The 10865-nt window shown below is 47.1% G+C and overlaps 1 long non-coding RNA gene across 1 annotated transcript; it reads left to right on the plus strand.

Moving 5' to 3' along the window:
* Positions 1-595: 595 nt before the first annotated feature.
* On the plus strand, positions 596-6011 carry LOC137670972 (uncharacterized). The gene is made up of 5 exons (XR_011049375.1): positions 596-659; positions 1884-1948; positions 2503-2586; positions 2897-2991; positions 5562-6011. It is a non-coding gene; the product is annotated as an uncharacterized lncRNA (long non-coding RNA).
* Positions 6012-10865: the final 4854 nt, after the last annotated feature.

Consider the following 10865-nt stretch of genomic DNA (forward strand, 5'->3'; position numbering starts at 1 on the left):
GCCAAGAGCTGTCTTAGTCCTTAGCAGCTGTGGTCTGGGAGCCCAGAGCTGCTGTTCTGGAATTTCCCTTATTATTTATTATTTCCCTTATTATTTTATTGCTGCTTCCTTTCTTTCTCTTTCGCTGCTTTAAACTAAAGTAAAAGTAAGCTTATCTTTTAAACCCGGTGTCTGTGTGCTTTGTGCTGAGCCCGTCCGCTGGCAGAACAGAGGGACAGCTCGGGTGTTCTCCAAAGGGCGTCAGCCCCAAACCGCAGAGCGGCCAAAGCCGGAGGCACCGGCTGGGCTGGGGGGGATGTGAAAGCGAGAGCCAGGGGCTCCGTGCAGCAGCTTCGCCCTTCGCAGCTCCCCGGCCTCGGCACGGGCAGCGTCTCTCCGGTGTCCTTCAGGGGCGCGGGGGCCGTTGGCAGAGGGCGAGGCGGCAGCGAGGACCGTCCCGTCCCGCCCCGGGGGAGAGCGGAAGCCCCAGCCCCGCCCCGCCAGCCGCCTCGGCCGGCTCCGGGCCGCGCTGCCCGGCGGGGCGGTGCCGGGGCGGTGCCGGGGCGGTACGTTCCCCGCAGCCCCCCAGGGCGGGTTTGGTTCCCGGCGGCTGAGGCGGGCCGGTGCCTTCCCCGAGGCCCTGGAAGACTTTCGGGTCAAGGCGTGCGGGGCCGCGCTGGGTGAGCGGGCGGGGGCCGGCGGGCGGCCGGGGAGACCTTGCGGGCCGGCGCTGGGCGGCGGCGGCTCGGGGCGGCGGCGGGCGGGCTGAGGCGGGGCTGAGGCGGGCGGGCGGCCGCGGCCGGCGGGGCTGACGGCGGGTCTCGTCTCCCCGGCAGTGACGGTCTCAGCGCGCTCGGCCGGGGCAGCTTTTCTTCCCGGAGCTGCAGCACCGCCTCGGCGGCCAGGGAGGGACGGGTCCTGCTCAGCGCTGCCCTTGGGTGGGACAATGAGCCCCGGCCTCTGGCTGCTCTCGGGGGATTGTGTGACTGCGGATAAACCTGGGAGGAGCGATACTGAAACCGAGCTATAGGTTATATTTTCGTGCTGAGACTGATGCGTCTGGCATTTCATGAAGTTGCCAACCAAAAGATACCCGTTGCCCCCCTTTGCCCGTATCTACGCTATCGCGATCGCGATGTTGTAGTTTTTCTGTGGGGTAACAAACCCTCTGAGAGGGGCCCCGAGCTGGCTGGTAAAATTCTCTCTGTAGGCTGAAGGTTTCCGTCCTGGGCCTCGGAGAACCGGCTGGCAAATTCTTGAGGAATTAGGACTGAAGATGTGCTCCAGAAAAGAAGTGGGAGAAGTAGACTGCAGGTCAGGTTTATGTTTATTGCAGACCAGCTAAAGATATTCTAGATGAGAATAACTTCTTCTGTGGAAATGGATGAATAATCTTCTCCTCCAGGGAATTTCATAGAAAATAGGTTTTCAAAGCGACTCCTGCCTTCCGTTATCCTTAAGAGATGGTCTGAGGCAGCAGCAGGAGTTCTCCTCCTATTTTTTCCTTCACTGATCCAGATCTTCCTTTTCATCTCCTGATAGGGTCGAAACCATGCTTCTACAGCAATGAACCGTAGCGGTACTTGAAATTGATATAGGATACTCATTTAGAGCTGAGTATGTTTTCTTAGGGCTATGCTGTTAAATGGAAAGGTTTTCCTGTGCTAGAATAAGAATTTTGAAGAAGTAGTTTGGTTTTGGTTGCAACAGGAGTGAGATTCACTTTGGCAAAAGGAAAACTCAGGTCAGACATGAACTTCACTGTCCCCCAAAACCTCCAGTAGCTGTTGTGCAGGAAGATGTTCCTTGACAAGTTGAAAAAAAGCAATCTGTGTCTGCCTAACCTGTCAGTTGAGCTTTCCAGCTCTTTGCCAGTTATTAATAGTGTCTGTCTTTGCTTGTAGCTTCCATGGTGTTTCAGTATTTTGCCAAAGTGGTCCCCACGGCGTAGATGAAGGTAGATGGTGAAGTAAGTACCTTTTGTCCCTATTGCTTTGGCAAGTGAAAGCCTTCAGACTTTCTCCTCGTATTCTGACGCTGACCATATCTGACCTCTGGTGTAATGTAAATCACGGGCAGATTATTAGTTATGTCAGAGGCTGCGTAGGAGCCACAAAGCTGAGGAGCCACAGGGCCACAGTAGATACAATGCAGACATTCAAGCGAAGCTGTCCTCGAGCAGTGTGGGCAGAGCAATCTGGCAGAATCCATTGGGAAGTGTGGGAATATAAGGGAAGACTGGGGGGGAGGATTGTAAACACGCTCAAGTGACTTGCACCTGGGGTGTCGAAAAACACATCTATCACACTACTAACTGTTGTTTAGGCTTGTGTGCTGGACAAGTAGAACATCTGCGTTCAGATAACATAGGTCTGTGGTAAGACTCAGGGGCACCCAATTGTTCATGGCTGAGATTCCAGCCCTGCTGTGAGGAGATCAAAGCACAGTGGAAAACTGCCGCCTGCAAGAAACCCCCAATATCCAGGCGAAGGCAGCAGGCCCGAGATCTCGCGCTCTCTCTAGCAGGAACCGAGCTCCGCGGTGCCTGTGTCCCCGCTTGCGTGCCTTTGCCCCGGGTGCTGCTTCGGAGATCCCCCGGTTTGCGAGGTAACGGGGATAAATTTGCTCTTTGCATTTTATCCGTGGTTTTGTGGCTGTTCCTGCGTCCTGCCTGTGTCAGCTTTCATAGTGTATATCAATTTTACAATATATATTTTTAATATATGTACACGTATAATAGAATAAATATTTTGTAAGGTGAAGGAATCGGTCTTAAAATCACTTGGGAGGTAATAATACGTTTCTGGAATTGAGTTCACTGTGCGATTATTGAAATGTTTAGTCAAAGTAAGCGATAGAACTCTGCACCCCAAACACAACTCCTGCAAGTCTGATCACTGTGTTTGAATTCTTGCAGCTGCACTGCAGCGTCCACCACCTGCCCACACAGGTCCTCTGACTGGCTGTGCTGGTCCTACAGCTTCGACACACACCCACTGCAGCTTTTTCCAGGTGAGTGTAGCATACTGAAACCAGGTGAAAGCGGAGGAGGCTCCATGAATGAACTGTAGGTTTATGGACTTGTGGAGTGAAGGATATACATTTGCAAAGTGATCTGCTTGAGAAAGTGAAAGTGATGTGGTTTACAAATACCTATTTCAAAGACCCACTGAACATTAAACGGGTACTTTTGTAATTCAAGTTAGGTTTCAGGGCAGCAGCACAGTGGCTGTCCTCATCCGTGGAGTGGTTTTTTCTGTATAAGTTTTTTGCTTGACTTCACCAGAATTCATTTTAGTTAACAAGGCTGCATTTATCTTTGAAGACTGTCCTTGCCTGGGCAAAAAGAGGTTCTTTAATATTACGAAAATACTGGGAAATAGCTCCACTGTGTTGTTCCAGACAGCTTTCTGCAGTCCTGAGTTTCATTTGGTAAATGAGAAAAACTAAGGTGGCTTTTGGAATTGGCCCCACCTCAGAGGTGTCTTATTAAAGATAACTACAGTACTTACTGTAAATGCTTTATATACTTCCAGTGGAAACTGCACCTCATTTGGAGGGTCTGGCTTATCAAATGTCGAAAGATCTGAAGTAAAAATGCAAGGGCTTCCTTTTCTGTTACAGCGTAAAGCATAACTTGTTTTTTTTTTTCCTCCCAGAGGACAAGCAAAGCCAGTTATGCTCATGTATGTTGAAAAAGGGTTGACCTACCCAAGCTTGTTTCCTGTCTTACAAATATCAGCCTTTGTCTTTTATATGATTTTTTTTTTTAATATAAGCTTATCCAAGGTGGCCAGGTTATGGCCAGGATAACACGTTGGTGTAAGGATATAAATATCCAACGGCCAGTCATGCCATTGATATTCTAGTAGTTATTTTTCACACGGTGCATCTTTGTCCTCTCACTTTCATCATGAGCTGCTTTTTCATCCAGGACAGGAGGGTCAGTCTAACTATTGGGAAGTCACAACGAAATAACTTATCTCAGAAGGCTGAGATCAATGTTTGGCATAGCAAATCATTCCAAAGGAGTCGTCAAGGGTGGTGGTGTGGGTAGACTGAAATAGAAATACGCTGTCCAAAGGGTCTAGTAAAAGTCAGTTGTTTGGAGAAGCAAGTCCATGGGCAGTGTGTGGAGTCAAGAGCGATTTATGCCACTTACTAGTGGCTGCTTCGATAACGCAGCACTAACCAGGGAGCTCCCAGTCAAAAGCTGCTGGTGCGCCTGGGCAGAGATTGCTGGAAGGCAATCGTCTGTGGGAGCAGCCCAGAGGCAAGCAGTGGCGTCAGTCAGTTCTACCAAGGTCAGGAACTGGCTGTCTCTGAGCAGGATAACACAAATACCATCCAGAGTGGATCAACAGGACTTCTTGAGATTTCTGAGTCTTAGTGTAGCATGGATCATTTCTCCTGCAACATGATGACAAGGACTGTGCAGATGGTGCAGAAGACAACGGTTGCCTGTGGTTCTCACTGAGCTGTGGAGAATAATGCTAGAGAAAAAGCTACAGAGAATTACCGCATGGAATGGCATGAGCATGTCCGTGGTTATACCCAGCCATAGTGGCTGATTAGGGTATATCTCTGGTCAGGTTTCTGAAATCAAGGTTTCAGAGATTTGTATTACACTCTCGGCACAACTGGTTACAGAACTGGGAGCTCAGGTACAGCTTCCTCCTCTTTTTCATTCGGGTTCTCTGGAAGTGGGATGTGGATCAGTGTGATGAACTGGTGTCCTTGGATAGGAATGAGTCTTGTGAGAGAAAACTCCTGCTATCATCTGCAAGAGCAGTTCTGGCAACTCACAGCCATTAGTCCAGCATTTCCCTGCTGCTTTATCACAGGTGTAAACCAAGGCTACATGTTGGATTTTAGTGTTTTTTTTTTCTTTTTTCCTTTTTTTTTTCCCAACTAGCAGCCCTGCTGTTTGATTGTTGCTGTTAACATTGTTATTAAGCTGTCAGTACTTCCTTGTGGAACTGAAGCAAGAGGTAACTGCAAATGGAAGAAATAAATGTGGGAGAAGAAAGGAGAAGAGAAACTTTCCTGACTTGAAAAGCAGTTCTAAGTGGTTTGCTTTTATTTGTAATAAGAGTGATTAGCCGTATTATTTCAGAATGAAATTGAACCTCAACGACTTCTCAATGATTGCCCAAGCACTCAAGCCAGACTGTTTTGGTCCCAGCAGCCCCTGAAAAGATGTGGTTGTGTTTTACTACCTGTGTACGCTGTGCTGATCTTGTAAGTGAAATGCTCATCTTCCCTTTCGCTGCTTTTGCTAAATTCGGCCATTTTTCCTCTTGAGCTCAAATGACCAGCAAACTGTTAGTCTTTTGAGTCCTGACTTCTCCATCTTTCATCACTTTTCATTGTTTCATTGCTGCCTCCTTCCCATCCTTGTCTGTCTTATCTTCTCTAGAATTGCATCTTTGTGTGGGCACTTTCTCCTATTGGAAATGCGTACGAGATCCCGTAGCGCATCCAAGAAGGGGATATGTGTTACAACAGCTTCAAGCTGAGGTCCCCTAGGAAGAGGCAGAAGAAGTTGCAGTGTGGGTTTGTTTGTATGTTGTTTTTGACAGGGATGATCTCTTCCCTGGACAGTTGACTTGGTAACCCAGATCTTACTGAAAATCCTGGCTACTTAAGGCAACAACTGACAAGTGAAGCAACCGGGTGTGATACACCGAGCGGCACGTGTGCATCCCTGAAGTTCACCAAAAGGACACAGGAGTGATGGCCACCAGAGGGGCCTGACGACCCCCAAAGACCACCAGGGTACAAGACTACCCATGGCCAGTGGGTGTTAACTTACGTAAATAGTTCCAAGAAATGATTTAAATATGTATGAGATTCCCGGGAAATACGATGCAGATGCATGATGATATGACAACATAAGGAGCGCCGGCTGGAACTGAGGTTGAGCACGATCGGTGGAAATACCCCCGTGCTCCTGGCGCTGCAATAAAGAATGCCTGCTTTCTAAAACTTAAAAATAAGTCTTAGAGAGTTTATTTTCCGACTTTTTCGGTATCACAGTCTTGTTAAAGTTCAGCTGCTTTTTTAGCTCCCTTTCCATTTTGCCTTAATGAACCCCGTTAGCACTCTGAAAAAGAACTACGCTATTTAACATTAAAAACAAAAGCATTTAAATTCTAGGAGTTTTCTTTGGCTGATACACGTGTAAAGATGGAAACTGGTTAAGTTTAAGTTGTTCTGCCATATGGTTGACCCGTATGGTATTTTCTTTCCAGGGCAGTATTTATGCACTGTAATCAGATCATTTCTAAATGTACTTTTTCAAATGAGCTGTTAAGATCTCTCTCGTCTGGTAAAGGATTTTCTCCAACTCTCAAATAGTTTTTGTAGTCCCTCTGTCTTCCCAATGCCTTTAGAGAACTTTGATCCCAGAAGTGTGTCACCGAAATTGGGAATAAAACCTCTTAACACCAATGTAGCATTAAGAAGCAGGCACACCTTTATTGCAGCGCTGGGCAGCATGGGGGGGTAGCCCCTCCAAAGCCGTGTGCCCCTCCCTTGAGAAATCATTCTGTATTTACGTAGTAAAATGTTACATATTCATTATAATTCTAAGAATTCCTATACATACGCATAACTTTTCCCTGAAAAGGTGGTCTTTATTATAATGAGTTCCAAGAAATCATTTCCATAGTCTCCACCTTTAACTCCTCCTAGTTGCGCATGCGTATTTTCTTCTGGTGGTCGTGGGCCGGGGTCTCCGCGATGAAGGCCGTATGTCTTCCTCGCTGTGCACTTTTCACCTCTCCTTCTTGCGCAGGCGTATTAGCACCTTGGCTCTTGGTCAAACCTCAAAACCAGTTCTAGCTGGTTCCAAAGCAAGAAGTCCAGGTAACCCTATTGTATTCAACTAGTGTCCATGACGGTCTCTTAACAGCACAAAAGGTCCAGTAACTCACCTAATGGGGTTTCCACGGTAACCTGTTAAAATTTAACAACCTCTGGCTAACTCTACAGACTCTATAGCAAACACAGTACCCCTTTTCCCAGTATACCTATCTTATTAAACTTATCATTTTACGATTGAATTTTATTTGATTTTTGAGTATTGGTAACAAGTAGACACATCATTCCAGCACTGATCTCTATCAATATCTCTATCGTTTTTTCTCACAAAAAAATTAAACACCTATTCAAGTTCTACAATCAAAACACAGCAATAGTTAACCTCGACTGTAGTCTGAAAGTCTGCACTATATCGTCGGAGTGTCACTGAAAGAGGCACAGCCTCAAGCTGCGCCAGGGGAGGTTCAGGTTAGACATAGGGAAAAATTTCTTCACAGAAAGGGTTATTGGGCATTGGAATGGGCTACCCAGGGAGGTGGTGGAGTCACCATCCCTGGAGGTGTTTAAGAAAAGACGAGATGTGGCACTTAGTGCCATGGTCTACTTGACACAGTGGTGTTAGGTCAAAGGTGGGACTCGATGATCCCAGAGGTCTCCTCCAACCTAGTTGACTCAGTGATTTCCAACCCAGTGTCATTTGTGTTTGTTCCAAACAAAGCCCAACCCTATGGCAGCTTAGGAGCGCCTGTGTGGTTAATGAGAAGAAACTAAGCCAACCAAACCCGCCTGAGATCAACTTATTGCTCCAGAATAGCTCAGGGAAGGACCCTTGTCAAATGCTCCCAACTGCTTTGAAGTCAAATGGGTAAGGAAGCTGTCAGTTTTCAGCTAAAAAGGATTTTTAAAAAGTTTCCGTTTATTTGAGAAGGAAGCATCACTACAGGAAACTTATTTTCAGTGTAGTTTGTAAATCAAACAGTTCATGTCTCATCATTTCTAAATGCACACGGTTGTGCTTTTGTGAACACAGTAGTTGCCTGTCCAAATAAAGCACAGGCACATCAGCCCTGAAACACCAACTCTGCCCCTCCTGTCAGTAACTTTAAAAATGCCAAACTCCCCATACCCCACAAAACCCAAATCAAAACACCAATCCAAAGCACCAGCCATAAAAGGAACCCACCACTTTGTCTAGAAAAAATAAACTGCTCAAATTAGTGAAATAAAGGTGTTTCTCATGACAGAGTAGCCTATAAAAATGGAGAAAACCCATTTCTTGTATTTTATTAGACCACAGGCCATACTATGCAAAGTAGTGTGAGAAGGGTGAGAATTTAATACTATTCTCCTTGCTGTCAGTCCAAAACCAATTTCTAATGATGATGAAAACATGGCTGCAGAGCACAATGCTGTGACTTTTTTTCTCCATTGCAGCCACACTCCTCCCTCCCAGCTCCCCCTGGAAGAGCTGCAGGAATGAAGTCCTCAGGCCACCGGTCAGTGATGGGCTGCAGTGGTCAGTGAGAGCTGAAGGGCAGGTTTTCCACACATGAAAACAGTAACTCTCATCTTCTCCCTTTTCCAGTATATTGAATTATATTGTGCCACCAGCAGCAGATAAGCCGACACTAGTAAAACATGATCAGAAAGAACCTCCAATCACTGCTTCTTGTGTCTTGGGTTGCTCAAAAATGTAAATAAAATTTCACAATGTAAACTGAACAGCTCTCCTCAAGAGGTCACTACATTGATCAGAAAAGAGATTAAAACCCTGCCTTGGGAAAAGCTCTTGTCCTTTATTACCTAATGGAGTGGAAGAATTCGAGGGAGCAGCTTTACCAGACTCTGGAGAAAAAAAAATCTACATGCCCAAGAGGATTCCTCACTCCATTTACTCATTCCTTCTCTCTGTGTTTAGGAAAGCACATACAACATCACTGTATTGCTAACGGAAAAGTTCTTGAAAATGTGCCTTTGGAGAGGAACACCCAGATCTGGAAAAAGAGACCTTCCTTCCCTTGCAAGTCTTACCAGAAGATTCAACTTCCCTTCTTTTCAGAATGTTTTCTACCGAGCTCTGTTAAAAAGGAAGCCTGATGGAGTATTCTGAAGCTTCGTGCCCCATGCGCCGCTCTTTTTCACACGTGGGAAAACAGGCCTGTGCTCTCTCATGGCAGGCACAGCCACGATCATTCTGTGGTTTTTCAGAAGCAAACAAGAAATTAGGAAAGCTCTCTACTGGAGTCTGGCATTGAACAGTCCAATATGACCAGTAACTGAAACATAACAGTACATAAACTATTAACTAGTTCTCCTATTGTGTTAGGAAGCAGTTATTCTAGGGCCTGTGGGCCATGTAAAGAAGGTGACAGCACTCCTTTCTACTGAACACTTATCAAAAGCAGCAAATAGGTAATTAACGTACTATTTAGTACCTTTGCCCAAGGGCCATCTTCCAATGACCCTACGTTCTTGTGTTTTTCCTTTAAATTTCTACTGAACTATTTCCTGCCAGTCCCTCCAATCAGTCAAGTAGAAACAACATCTCCGTGGAACTTAGGTACAGCCCTAAGACAATACTGCAGGAGAATGGGGCTGGGGGGGGTGGGGGGGTAAAAAAAACCAAACCAAAACAAAAAACTAAACCCAAACCCCAGAATCGACAGTCAATGTATTAACTCCCATTTCAAACAGAAGACTAAACAGAAACTAACACAAAGCAGGTGGGAAAGGGGACAGAGAATAGGGGGAAAAGGCTCATCTCACTGCTGGAGTGCTACATTGAAATTACAGTGGATTCCCAAAAGCCGGGAGCTTGGCTAAACTAAAAATTCAGCCAGGAAGGATCACAGTTGTGCTTGACGGCGCAAAAGCAATGGCCATGGCTCTGTATTTCTGCAGCCTCTATGGACAAATACCAACCACTGATCCTTGCAGTTACCGAAATACTAATAATAACCCAGAAAGGATCCACCTCCTTGCTTGGGCTGCAGTAGCAGCAGGACAGCAGCACAGGTTTGCACGTGTAGAACGACACCTAACATAAGAGCAAGAGCATGAAGAAATATTCCAAGTATAAGCTTTTGTGCATCCTCTCACAAAAAATCTTAGCTCATTTTAATTTTGCTGCTTTCCTGTTCAGCAATAACTGGCAAGCTTTCCAGGGATTTATTTATGATCCATCATAAATGGATCATAAATTATTTATGTCTTTCATTGCTTTTTTAAGTTCTTTATGTTCAGTCTTGAGTTCCGTTTCCATCTCTTCCGTTCTCACTTTCAAAGCTCGGTTTTCACCAACCGTATTGTCTAAACTCACATGCCGCTCTTGTGTGCTTTTAAGGAGCATCTCCTTCTGGGAGTGCAGACCCTGACTTGTCTGCCACTAACCGTCTGCTTCGTTTTTAAGGCTCTATGTGTATTTGTGAGATCCCAGTGTTTGCCTAGGGCTGAATCTCTCTCTGCAGCTGGAGCTGACCCTTCTTGCAGTAGCTCTCTCTGATCTCTGGCCAGGCCCTCACAAGAACTTCCGACAGAGCCAAGCCCCGTTCGCTCTCCTCTTGCCGTGTCCCGCAGGAGCAAGGGGCGTGGGAGGACAGGGGCTGCTGGGGCCACCCTCCGCACTCTTTCCTCCAAGGGCTTGCGGACAGCCCTGCCTCCTTCCCGGGCATCCTGCCCACAGCTCTTGCAGTACCTGCACACGGAAGGTCTGAGCGATCTCCTTGTGCACCTCGTAGGGGAATGTCCCCAGGAGAGTTTCTGCCGTTGCCTCACCCCCTCCCTCAAGGACAAGAGACACAGGGAGTGGGTCAGGCTCGAGCAGGGCGCCAGGAAAAGGGTGCGCTGAGGCTGACCCCGGGAACCCTTCCCCACCTCCCCGAGATCCTTGGAAAGGCCAGCAGTTGCCAGGGGCAGGACGGGGCTGAAGCCAGAAAGCCATGACCATCAGTGGCAGGGCAGCCAAAGAGCCAACAGAGCTGCCTGTCTGGCCAGCAGCAGAGCCCTCGCCGTGCCTGTGGGCTGCGATCCTGCTCGGGAACGAACGTGAGCCCACGGGCAGC

Source organism: Nyctibius grandis, chromosome 16, assembly GCF_013368605.1.
Source record: "Nyctibius grandis isolate bNycGra1 chromosome 16, bNycGra1.pri, whole genome shotgun sequence".
NCBI lineage: Eukaryota > Metazoa > Chordata > Aves > Nyctibiiformes > Nyctibiidae > Nyctibius > Nyctibius grandis.